The sequence below is a fragment of the Hordeum vulgare genome, chromosome 1H (assembly GCF_904849725.1).
Source record: "Hordeum vulgare subsp. vulgare chromosome 1H, MorexV3_pseudomolecules_assembly, whole genome shotgun sequence".
Taxonomy (NCBI): Eukaryota; Viridiplantae; Streptophyta; class Magnoliopsida; order Poales; family Poaceae; genus Hordeum; species Hordeum vulgare.
Window position 1 is genome coordinate 288,859,436 of NC_058518.1, and position 13,916 is coordinate 288,873,351.

A 13,916-nucleotide genomic window follows, 5' to 3' on the forward strand; every position below is an offset into this window, starting at 1 on the left:
CCCTCTCCTCGCGCAAGAGCTCACGCGACGCGTGCCCGCGCGCGCCCAACGCGGCCGAGCATGCACGGTCGCTGCGGCTCGACCCCACTCGCTTTCCCTCTGCGGCCGATGCACCAGGAGGTCCTAAACCACATCCCGAACCCATGGTTTCGTGGCCAGCACCTCACTGTGCACGCATGCGCGCCACGGTGAGTCACCGGCGCGCCCGAGTCGGCTCACCGCCGCTGGCCTATAAATAGGTCCCCCCGGCACCCCAACACCCCCCAGGCAGCTTCAGCACAACCACTAGACTCCCCCTAGCCGCCCAATCGAGCTCGCAGAGCCCCGGTGCTCGAGATCGACCGAGGCCCCTCCGCCTCGGAGCTCCGGTCGATCTCCGGCTACACGCCGGCTCCTGCGCCGCCCGACCTCCCATTGCACTCCCCTTGACGCCAGGATCATTTCCCCTAACTTCCCCGAGCTAATCTGTGCCCCTAGCCACTAGCTCGACGCCAACCTGAAGCCTTTCCGCCACGATCACCTCGTCGCCGGTGACGTCCCGACCACGAGCAGGTAGGCGGAGGAACGAGGGACCCATTCCCGCTCCTAGATTGGCCTGAGGGCAACAGTAGCCTCGCTGGCGTCCGTCTCCAGCTCTCTGGCTGGAGGTAGGAGAAGGACCCGACAGGTGGAGCCCACCTGTCGGTGTCTTGGGGCAGCCAGCGAGCGCAGTCGCTGACACTGACCCCAAGGGCCCGCAGGTCAGGTTTGAACCTGGCCCGCGCGTGCCTGGTGGCCGGTGTGTTGGCTGGGCCGGCTGGGTCTCCCCCCTCGCCTTTTTATTTTATTTTTAACCTGCAGCTTAAATGATTTTTATAAAAATATTTAGCCAGTAGAAAAATATGATTCTTCCACCAACAATTTTCTAAAAATGTGTAGTAATTGATTCTGTAGAGTTTGACATTTATCAAAAACAAAAACTGTTTTGGTATAATAAAATGATATTAAAAGCATTTGTTTGCTCCTATTTGCTTTTAAATAAATATGCTTAGCTAATAAAAACCATAGGAAACATTTTCCAAAATAATAAACTGAATTTATTCAAGCTTTGCAACATTTTTAAAAGCACCTTGTGATCTGTTTTGGTGTGAGCTATTATTTATTTATTCCTTTCTCGACGGTAGAGTTACCGAGTGACGGAGGATCCGGAGCGGAAGACCTCGAAGACCGCGGATACCTAGCTGACCAAGGCAAGCAGCCCTTTGACCATGACTTGAGCATAAACATTGTTGCATGCTAGTATAGCAAGTATTTTCCCGTCGCATGTGATCACGATGCCGGTTCATCATTGTGGTGATGGCACCGGAGGCTTCTTCAAAGCCCTTGCATGTTGATGATGTTATTCACATGGCTCCTCGGAGCATGAGCGTGATGAGCTTGATCTTACCATCTATGAGGATCATGCTACTGTCATGCTGACTAGTAGAGTTATAGGATCATTGCATTGAGCTTGACCCTACCCCTTGAGGGTCATGTTAATACCAGGTTGACAAGTAAAGATAGAGCATATTATCATGAGCATGATGATGAGTTAAATAAAGAGTTTATGAAAACCATGTCGGGTGCCACTAATGCCCGAGGGTGATGATGAGTTGGTGATCACTTTTGGTGAAGTGATGCACCGGTGTTTTTGTGTGAGTATGGTTTCGGAAATGGGATTAGATTTATGATGTGTCGACCGTCCCAACCTTACCAGTACGACCACGATACCCCTTTATGGGACGGGAATTTGTTGATTACTCTGGTCGGTACTAGCAAAGAGCCACATTACTAGTGGCGGGAGTGATCGGTGTCACTCTCGTGATGGGTTCGTGCCACGTAGGACGACTATGCCATTATTCTGAGTTCCAGGCACACCGTTGGTCCCTGCATGGTTGATACAGTCCAGAGTCGATGTTTGTAAGACGTACAACATGTGGGTTGGGTACCAATCGAGTGGACCTCTTTTTCTAGTATCGTCAGGGGAAAGATGATGATCGGGTACTTACCTTGGGTATACGTGATATACCGCGAGTCGTGGATGACACGGAAGTTTCCCGTTTCTCGTGGGTCCAGCGTACTACCTCTGCAGAGTGTCAAACTATTCGAATAGTCGTGTCCACGGTCAAGGACAGTTGGGTGGTGCTGCTTAAACTACGTCGAGCGTTTCCGCATAAACCAAGTGTGTGTGTGTGTGGTGTTAAAAAGGTGTTGTTATGAGAGTAATAATATGACCAAGTTCGGTGACTTGGCATATAGGATAAACCCGGATGGTTTAGCCCTCATTAATACATTGAGGTTATGACAAGTCCGATGACTTGGCATATAGGGTGAACCCGGATGGTTCAACCCTTAGCAGATATGTTGATATCTGTAACCTGTTCTTCAAGAGTAGTTCTTTAACTTGTTGCATATACCTGATCATTCCACCAAATTGCATTCCACCATAGATACATGTTACTTTTATTCTTCTCTATCAATGTTCATATCGTGGGCTGTTTGCGAGTACATTCAAAGTACTCATTGGCTTGCCACTGGTTATATTATTGACCACACATGGAAGGACCGGAGTTTGGCGACGAGTACGCCGTCGGAGACGAACCTGCGATCTAGGACGCTTCCAAGTCAGAATGCCTGTCGGTGTAGGCTTGATGGCATGGGCACCGCTTAGCCCTTACGAGTATCCGCTACTCGATGTATCTGTTTAATTTGGCTTTAGGCCTCGCTCTTGAACCAGACCTTCTGGTTTGATGTAATAATTTCGGTACTTGGATGTAAGACTCTATTATTCAGTATCTGTGTTCAGTGAACATTGATCCTTGGGGTCACTGGGCACGGCGAACTCGACTTGCTAGTCGGGGTCCCCACAGATATTGATAGTATTGAAGAAGTTATAGATATTCAGAGAGACCTCGAAAGATATCAAAAGGATACCCTAAGAAAAATAAAACCGCAATAGGTATATCACATGGGTATGTTTGAGAGTAAGAGCGGGTTATACCGAATATCAAGAGAAGTAGAACTAAGTGTGTTAACACACCCAGTTGATTTAAGAATAGTAAGCAAAAATATTGAAAATGAACTAAAATATTGTGGTTACAAATATATTCATCAAGGTATGTATATTATAGGAGTTAAAGGTATGATAAGAAATAAATTAGGAGCAATTTGTTTATAACTCTATTAGACCGAAGGTGGGACTCAGTAGATAAAGCAGCATTAGGATTTTTAGAAGGAGACATGAATGAAAATATATTAATAACCTATATAGCTTCAGACCTAATGATGCCTGTAAAAGAATTTATTGAAAAAATGAGTTTTTGTTTCCAAACTAAGGGATATGAAGATTTTAAAGGAACAAATTTGTTAGTAAGCATAGAATTTATAGGAAGGCTCACTAACAGAAGTAACTCTAGATATAGAGTTAATGTGGGCGATGTAATTGATAGTATGCAATCAAAGGGTATTAAATTTATGAATCCACTTAAAATTGGTTCTGAAGAAAGAGCGGGAGAAGAGTGGAAGATTGGTGAATTAATAGAGAAAAAAGAATTAAAGCAACCTGAAAACTATATAAGTTATCGAAATTGTGAAGGAAGTAGTAGCATTAGATTTATGAACTACAAATCGGCATCAATAGAAGACGCAGAATCCTTTCTGTCAGAAACATAATCTATTGATGATAAGAATAAAGGTGTGACCGAATGCATGGAAAAGGCTAATTTAGATGGTGAAATAATTCAGTGGGAAAATAAGCTAAAGCATATAGATTGGGAATATAAAAATTCTATGATAAAAGATTGGCCTAAGATAAGAGAAAGAGAATATCTTACAATTAGAGAAATTGCAAGGTTAAAAAAAACTAAAAAATGAGAAAAAGTTGGTAACTAGTGGTTCAGTTATGCCAAATACATCATCAATTGAAAGGGGAGAACATGCTGGTAGTAGTAATGATTCTATCACTAATAAAGATAAGAATATTGCTCAGGAAGAAGAAGTTGTTAGTGAAGAAGAGCAATGGGATACAGATAATAAGTTATTACTAGAAAATTATGAAGAGGAAGAGGAATTAGTAAAAGATATGTGGTTAGAAGATGAAAATTATAATGATTCGGAGCAAAACAGTGATTTTTATAACTCACTAGATGATGTGGGACTACAAAATTTAGACAATGCAATGGAAGCTATGGAAGTAGAAAGTAGTAATAAAAGAAGAAAGGGATATGGCGAGTCTTCGGTAAAAAGAGAAGGAGAGAGAGAGAGAGACCTGCCAGATCAACTGGACAATGGCCTCCAGAAAAGGATGATTATCAACCTACATATATCCCTGGACAATATAGATATATGGGTGCTAAAAGAAGAGATTTTGAAAAGCCAATGCAATTTCAAAATTATAAGAATGATGGCGCTATTTTAAACCTAGCAGCTCATGACCCGATAGATTGGCCGAATATAAACAGCATATGGAAAGGTTTAATAGTTCAAAAATATATACAAAACCAGTATAATATAGGAACTAAGGTAGGAGATATGTTAACATATCTTGAAACATTTTTAGGAGAATCTGTAAAAGTTCTATGGGAACAATGAGTAGAGACATATCCTAATCAGTATGAAGAATTAAAAAGGGCCGGAAATAACCCTAATAACTTTGCAAATGTTATTTCAAATATGATCATCGCAGAAGACCCAGAATTAGGATATACCTCACTACAAAACGAAAGGTTGAGAGAAATAGAAAAACTAACATTAACTAGCTGGAAAGGAATAAAAGAGTTCTCTCAACATTATTTATATAATGCTACCACTGCGAAGCAAGGGTTTAATGTAGGTGTAGTAGAAAGATATTTTAATAAGTTGCCGCACCCTCTAGGATCCATAATATTTGAAGAATATAAAAAATAAACAGGCGGAAACGTGGTAAATATATCTCAAGCCATAACATTTGTTTTTAAACAATTAAGAAAGGTATGTACATGCATACAAGCCCAAAGGTCTATGAAGAAGTCATATTACAATTTTTGCAATAACATTGTCCAAATACCGCTTACCTATGGAGAAGAAAGGCATTGAAGAAACAAATATTATAAACCACAAAGGAGAGATAATAGAAATTTTAGAACAAATAAAATATATTTCTTAAGAAGGTCCGATAATAGAGCCCCATTCTTACATAAAAGAAATGTAAGAAGATATAATCATAAGAAATCATATGATAAAACATGCAGGTGTTTCATATGTAACTCTCCCGATCACTTAAGTAGAACTTTCCCTAATAAAGACCGGAAAAGGTATTCTAGCAAATCTGAGGAGCAAGAGAGAGTATTAATTATAGATAGTGTTAATGAGAATATATTGGTATGTGATGATGAAATAAAAGACGACAAGTTAATATATTCAATCATAGAGACATATGAAGTAGAAAATGAGACTCAAGAATATGAATCAAGCGATGATGAAATAGACCTAATTGATGAATTAGCCGGTTTAAAGATCGAAATGATGAATCAAGTAGATTGTGAACATGACTGGATTAAAGGAAAAGGGGATTATAACATAAAATGTGCTTTCTGTATATATTATCATAGCCAAGATAATAGATTCACATGTATTTTATGCTTAAAGCAAGCATGTACCTCTTGTCTAAAAGTCAATAATCAAAAATGGAGAGAGGAAATAGAATGGGAACCAGAAGAAAGAATATTATCCAGTAGGGTTAGAAAGTTAGAAAATAGAATAAATAAGCTAGAAGCAGAATTAGAAAAAGCTAAAGGATGAATTAGAAAATAGTAAAGAGCAAGATAATAAGGTTGCAAAAATCACAGAGATGAAAGAACAAATGATAACGATAAGGGATAAAAAAGGAGATAAATTAATATAATTAAAATATGCAATAACTAGTTTTGGAAACAAATATATTGTTCGATTACCATTCAAAGAAGTGCTAGGGATAAGGATCCCAGTAAGAATAGTTCTAAATCCAAACATTTCTTATAAAGTGTTAGCGCTATTAGATACGGGATGCACAAAGAACATCATACATGATAAATATTTCATGAGATGCCCAGAAATAGTTGAAAGTATAGATAATAATAAAGCTGAAGTATTAACCGATATGTCAGGAATAAAGAAAATCCACAACCAGTTAGCATATAATATTGAAGCATACATAAATGGCACGAAATATATAATAGATGAAATTACAATAAGAGATTTATCAGTAATAAACAATGACATGATAATAGGGTTAAGGTTTTTACAACAGTCTTTACAAACTATAATTATACATGAAGGGGTTACATTTATCCCTTATCAAGATAATCTCCCATACATATCTGAAGTAAGAAAGCAAAGAAAAGCTTTGCAAAATGTAGAGATATCTAATTTGGATGGCGAATATAGTACAAGTCAGGAGGTAGCCCTTGAATCCTGTAAAGATGGAGAACTTAGTGAGACCATAGAAGAATATCATATAGTAAATACAAGTACAGAATGCATAGCATTACAATCATTTTCACCAAATTGGTATAGAGATATAAAATCCAAAAAATATATAGATAAGATAGTGCAAAGATTAGAAAACATACAAATTATAGGGGAAATACCGATGAAACATTGGGAAAGGAGCTCTATAGTTTGCAAAATAAATATTATAAATCCAGACTATACCATTAAGTCAGGGCCAATAGAAGCTACTCCTAAAGATATTGAAGAGTTCAAAATGCATATTGAGGAATTATTAAAATTAAAAGCAATTAGAGAAAGTAGAAGTCCTCATAGGTCTGCTGCTTTTATAGTGAGAAATCATGCTCAAGAGGTGAGAGGTAAATACAGAATGGTAATTAACTTTAAAAGGCTTAATGATAATACGGTAGATGATGCATACAACATACCTAATAAATAGGAATGGATCAATAGAATACAAGGAAGCAATTTTTTCTCTAAATTTGACTTAAAAGCAGGGTTTTGGCAAGTGAAAATGGACGAAGAATCCATTCCATGGACTGCCTTTACTTGTCCACAAGACCATTATGAATGGCTAGTAATGCCATTGGGTCTAAAGAATGCGCCTGCACTATTTCAAAGGAAAATGCAAAATATATTTAATGAGAACCAGGCGTTTATATTAGTATACGTAGATGATTTGTTAGTATTCTCAAAATCATATAAAGAGCACATAGCCCATCTCGAAGTGTTCTTTCGTATGGTAGAACAAAATGGGCTCATATTATCAAAAAAGAAGATGGAAATTTGTAAAGATAGAATAAATTTCCTTGGCCATGAAATAGGAGAAGGAAAAATATATTTGCAAGAACACATTGCAAAGAAAATTTTAGAGTTTCCTGATAATATGAGTGATAAAAAAGTTCTACAACAATTCTTAGGAATTGTAAACTATGCAAGAAATTACATAGATAACCTAGCAAAGCTAGCCGGACCTTTATATGCTAAATTAAGAAAGGATGGTCAGAGATATTTTAATTCTGAAGATATAAAATTAGTAAAGGCCATCAAAGAAAAAGTCAAGAATTTAAAGCCCCTAGAATTGCCTCTAGAAGATACTTATTTTATTATTGAAATAGATGCATCTAAAGTAGGATGGGGTGCTATATTAAAACAAAAACCTAATAAATATTCCCCAAAAGCAGATGAAAAAATATGTAGATATGCTTCACGAAGTTACAAGTTAAAAAGGGTAAATAATATTGATAGAGAAATCCTCGCGGTTGTAAATGCAATAAATGCTTTTAGGTTATATCTAGGATTCAAAGAATTTATAGTTTGAACTGATTGTGAAGCCATATGTCGATATTATAATAAAATTAATAGTAAGAAAAGTTCAACCAGAAGATGGGTCTTATTTGAAGACACCATAGCTGGGAATGGTTATAAAGTTATTTTTGAGCATATTAAGGGAAAAGATAATACCTTACCTGACATATTTTCTCGTGCATCAAATTTGCAGAAATGAAGAAAGGATTATTCCCCACCAGGGACGAATGCTTCTTCTTTGGAGAGGAGAACATGTTGAAGATATTTCAGCCAAATACCTTCAATTTCAAGCTAAAGGCCCATATCAAGCTTGATGAAATCCAGAGGTGCATATTGGACAATTTATGGTTCCAATATACCAATAAGAGAGATGAAAAAGGATATATGCTATCAATTCTAAATAGCTTGGCAGAATATTTTAACCAAATGAATATGAAGGCGGCAAAACTAGAAAGGGTTGAAATACAAAAAGGAGAAATATTATATGTTTTGTTTGACGGAAATAAACCCGGAATATATTTGACATGGGAAGACATCATGATAGAGAAACTAGAGGCAAAACGAATGGGACAAGACTTAACATTCAAAAAATATGAAAGTATTGATGGTGCCTTGTTTTGGGCAAGAAAAATGATAGGGGAAAACTATTATATTGACCCCAAGGCTAAAGATTATATCCAGAAGAGAAAGATTGCAGATAACAATGCATCTAATATGCCAATATTTAAAACTACAAAGGGAGAATCCTTAGAAAGTATATAAAGGAAGAAGGTTCTCCAAAAAAATTATACATATAAAGAATGCGTGCTGAAGGGCCTAGACCCCTTGGATAGTGAATATATAGATCAAGAAATGGACAAAAGATTTGAAGAATTGTCAAAAATAATGAAGAAAGAATTAAAGGAAGAGATATTAGAAGAAATAAGGATTGAAATGAAAATAAGATTTGAAGATATAAAGAAAGAATGTGATACGAAGTATGATTTCCATCTCTTAGATGAGGATCATATGGATATCGCAGGGCATGGGCAGCCACCTGAGTAAAACCCAACTTCACGTATCACTGAATTTGAATTGATATTACTATCAATTATTCGGGTGCGGAGGACATATACCCCGACCGAATACTGATAGGAATCAAGAATCTTAGTGTATATTGATATGAAATATCAATTATATGGGTAGGGAAGACCCCTCTTCAAAAAAATGCAGCATGTCAATAGCCAATGCACACATATGTGCATGTTTGCAGCCAAGTATGCCCACATACACATATCAGCAGGCAGTGTATGGGCACATGCATATCCAAAGATTGTAATATTCCTGAAGATTAAAGTCCAAGACAAAATCATGACAAAGAAGAAAATCAAAAAGGAAGACAATGCCACATCCATTGGCAGCCAAGACACGGTGTGCATGTTGGAATTATGCCCTAGAGGCAATAATAAATGTATAGTTATTATTATAATTCCTGTATCAAGATAATAGTTTATTATCCATGCTATAATTGTATTGAATGAAGACTCATTTACATGTGTGGATACATAGACAAAACACCGTCCCTAGCATGCCTCTAGTTGGCTAGCCAGTTGATCAATGATAGTCAGTGTCTTCTGATTATGAACAAGGTGTTGTTGCTTGATAACTGGATCACGTCATTGGGAGAATCACGTGATGGACTAGACCCAAACTAATAGACGTAGCATGTTGATCGTGTCATTTTGTTGCTACTGTTTTCTGCGTGTCAAGTATTTATTCCTATGACCATGAGATCATATAACTTACTGACACCGGAGGAATGCTTTGTGTGTATCAAACGTCGCAACGTAACTGGGTGACTATAAAGATGCTCTACAAGTATCACCGAAGGTGTTAGTTGAGTTAGTATGGATCAAGACTGGGATTTGTCACTCCGTGTGACGGAGAGGTATCTCGGGGCCCACTCGGTAATGCAACATCACACACAAGCCTTGCAAGCAATGTAACTTAGTGTAAGTTGCGGGATCTTGTATTACGGAACGAGTAAAGAGACTTGCCGATAAACGAGATTGAAATAGGTATGCAGATACTGACGATCGAATCTCGGGCAAGTAACATACCGAAGGACAAAGGGAATGACATACGGGATTATACGAATCCTTGGCACTGAGGTTCAAACGATAAGATCTTCGTAGAATATGTAGGATCCAATATGGGCATCCAGGTCCCGCTATTGGATATTGACCGAGGAGTCTCTCGGGTCATGTCTACATAGTTCTCGAACCCGCAGGGTCTGCACACTTAAGGTTCGACGTTGTTTTATGCGTATTTGAGTTATATGGTTGATTACCGAATGTTGTTCGGAGTCCCGGATGAGATCACGGACGTCACGAGGGTTTCCGGAATGGTCTAGAAATGAAGATTGATATATAGGATGACCTCGTTTGATTACCGGAAGGTTTTCGGAGATACCGGGAATGTACCGGGAATGACGAATGGGTTCCGGGAGTTCACCGGGGGGGGCAACCCACCCCGGGGAAGCCCATAGGCTTTGGGGAGACACACCAGCCCTTAGTGGGCTGGTGGGACAGCCCCAAAGGGGCCTATGCGCCAAGGATAAGAAATCAAAGGAAAAGAAAAAAAAAGAGGGAGGAGGTGGGAAGGGAGGAGGACTCCCTCCCACCAAACCTAGTCCAACTCGGTTTGGGGGGGAGAGTCCTCCCCCTTGGCTTGGCCGACTCCTTGGGGGTCCTTGGACCCCAAGGCAAGGCCCCCCCTCCCTCCTCCTATATATATGGAGCAATTAGGGCTGATTTGAGACAACTTTCTCACGGCTGCCCGACCACATACCTCCACGGTTTTTCCTCTAGATCGCGTTTCTGCGGAGCTCGGGCGGAGCCCTGCTCAGACAAGGTCATCACCAACCTCCGGAGCGCCGTCACGCTGCCGGAGAACTCTTCTACCTCTCCGTCTCTCTTGCTGGATCAAGAAGGCCGAGATCATCATCGAGCTGTACGTGTGCTGAACGCGGAGGTGCCGTCCGTTCGGTACTAGATCGTGGGATTGATCGCAGGATTGTTCGCGGGGCGGATCGAGGGACGTGAGGACGTTCCACTACATCAACCGCGTTCTCTAACGCTTCTGCTGTACGATCTACAAGGGTATGTAGATCACTCATCCCCTCTCGTAGATGGACATCACCATGATAGGTCTTCGTGCGCGTAGGAAAATTTTTGTTTCCCATGCGACGTTCCCCAACAGTGCAAACCTCTCCAACATGCACTCAATACCCTAGAAAGAAGGGCTATAATAGCTACAAAGCCTATAAAGCCTAGAAGGCCTAAAAACTAGGTGCATGATGGACAAGGAGAAAGAAGGAGGAAATAATAGAGGAGCCTTCTCCCAGAAGCCATCCAAGAGGTGCTCTCTTGCCTATAAAAGGAGGAGTCTTGGTGCGAAGAGGGACACCAGACGGAGAAGGACCAACCACAGATAGAGCACAGAGTTGCAACTCAGCTAGCAAGCTCTAGTAAAATGTTTTGAGTCTTAGTTATATCGGAGAGTAGGATTCTTTTTTTCTCCTCTTCCATGCTCTGGTGAGGTTCCCGACTTAGGAAATCTTAATTCTACTCATCTTCTCGCTCAATTTTTTTTAGGATCACGCGGGTATTTTTGAAATCTATATGATTTCTTGTGACGGAGTTCTGTCTTGGTGCCTCCTGTCTGCCTTGATTTCTTCCGGGGAGTTGAGCTCCAGGGAATTCTTGTGCACATCGCCATCATTCAGATTTCTGAGTATCTAAGAACAAAGGATGTTCGTAATTGCTTCAATACTAGTAGTGGCGAGATAACCCCGATGTCCCGAGTACTCGTGCAGATTGTTTGGGGGTAGTGCCATACTTTGTATCATTGTGATCACAAGGGTCTGTTGTAGATGAAGGTCCGAGATTCTGGTTATGTGTTGACGGATGTGATTCAGGTGACGGGTTAGTATAGGAGTTGTGTGATTATTACTCCTTGTATCCGTGTACCAGATTGCATGACCAGATATTTCGGGAATTCATAGGTGGGATATCAAGTAGTAACTTATAGGACAATCTTCCTACAGATGCATGATGTGAGGTTGGGATTCGATATTCAGTGGGTGTGTTTGTTCACGGTCGTCTTACAGCGGTTCTCATTGTATCTTAAAGAGTCCTTGTAGCTCGCTACGACTCGGGGATACTTCGTAAGTCGTGTGCACTACCTTGCACAGGATGGCTACTGTAAATTCGAGCCCGTGCGATCTTATCCATGAAGATATCGGATGAAATCTCGATCATATGTTTGTTCCGAGTAGTTTTAGCTCATACTTGTTTGCAAGTGGTCTTAATCAGAATTTTGTCGACGTCACTTTGAGGAAGCATTCTTACTATTTTGTTCGAGTGCAATTATTATATTCCTGTTCAGATATTCCTGTCGTTTTTGATACAGCTATACCTTCAATTTATTCTGTGGGCTAATGTGTTGTCCGTCTTCAGGATGGCTCCACCAACTCGTTAGAATCCAGGGCATGAGGATGTGCCGCCACCACCTCCTCCTCCGGAGAATCCTCCTCCTCCGCCGCCTCCTCCTGCTGAGGCTTGGCAAGCGGTGATGGCTGCTACAAATGCTAACACTCAGATGCTGCTACAATTGTTGCAAGAGAGGGTTAATCAGCAGCAAGACAATTTCCAGCATGGTGGCAATCAGTTTGCTAATCTGAGTCAGTTCCTGTCGAATCAGCCGAAGACTTTCACTTCCTGTGACCAGCCGTTTGATGCTGAGGATTGGATCCGTGACATGAACAAGCATTTTGAGTGCAACAATGTTCGTCCTGAGGATTTCGTCAAGTTTGCTACATTCTAGCTGAAGGGGCAAGCATCTATCTGGTGGCAACAGTTGAAGGATTCCAGGGGTGCTAGAGTGATTACTTGGGATGAGTTCTGCCGTGACTTCAGATCCCACTACATTCCTTCCAGCTTCGTGGAGGAAATGCGTGATAAGTTCAGGCGCTTGAAGCAGGGTGATAACTTCGTGTACAAGTACAACGTCGAGTTCCACGAGCTAGCCCGATACGCCTTGCAGGATATCCCTGATCAGAAGAGCAAGATTTATCAGTTCAGAGGTGGCTTGAAAGAAGATTTGCAGTTAGCTCTCGCTTTGCATGATCCTGAGGATTTCGACAAGTTCTACAACTTAGATCTCAGGGCTGAGGCAGCCTTGCTCAGGGTGGAGAATTCTAAGAAGCGCTTCAGAGATTCTAGCTCCTCTTCCTCTACTCAGGTGGTTCAGAAGCAACAGAAGTTTTGGGTGTCTCCTCCTCCTCGTCGGCACTCGCAGTAGTTCAAGCATTCTGGTGGTCGTGGTTCTTCCCACCCACCCAACCCAGTCTTTCAGCACAGATTCCAACAACATAAGCAAGGGCCTCCTCAAACACAGTACCGTCAGCCAGTAGAGGTTACTTGTCACAAGTGTGGGCAGAAAGGTCATTATGCCAACAAGTGCACTTCTCAGCTCCGTCTGCCGCCTCCTCCTCCAGGCAAACCTCCAAGCAATGCTCTCTTGAAGTTCAACCCCAGGTCAGCTCGAGTCAACATGGTGAATGCGGCTCAGGCAGAAAACTCGTCAGATGTGATCATGGGTAACCTCCTCGTTAATGATATTCCTGCTAAAGTGTTGTTTGATTTTGGTGCATCGCATTCTTTCTTGTCATATCCTTTTGCGGCAAAGCATGATTTCCATCTTCAAGAGTTGGCTAAGTCTTTGGACATTGTTTCTCCGGGTATGCTTATGAGTTCTCGTTGGGTTGTTTCGGATGCTTCTGTCAAGATAGGCAGTTATTCTTTTCTGGCTTCTCTGTATGTCTTGGGCAATTCCGACATTGATTTGATCATTGGTACGGACTGGGTGGCCATGAACAAGGCATCGATTGATTGTGAAGCTAAAGAAGTGAAGCTTACTCACTCTTCGGAGGACGTGATTATATTCGCGACACGCGATGATACAATCTGTTTGTTCTCTTTGAATGAAAAGGGTGAGATTAATCCTATTTCGCAAGTCCCAGTGGTCTGCAAATATGAAGACGTGTTTCTAGAAGAGCTGCCAGGCATGCCTCTGCACCGAGA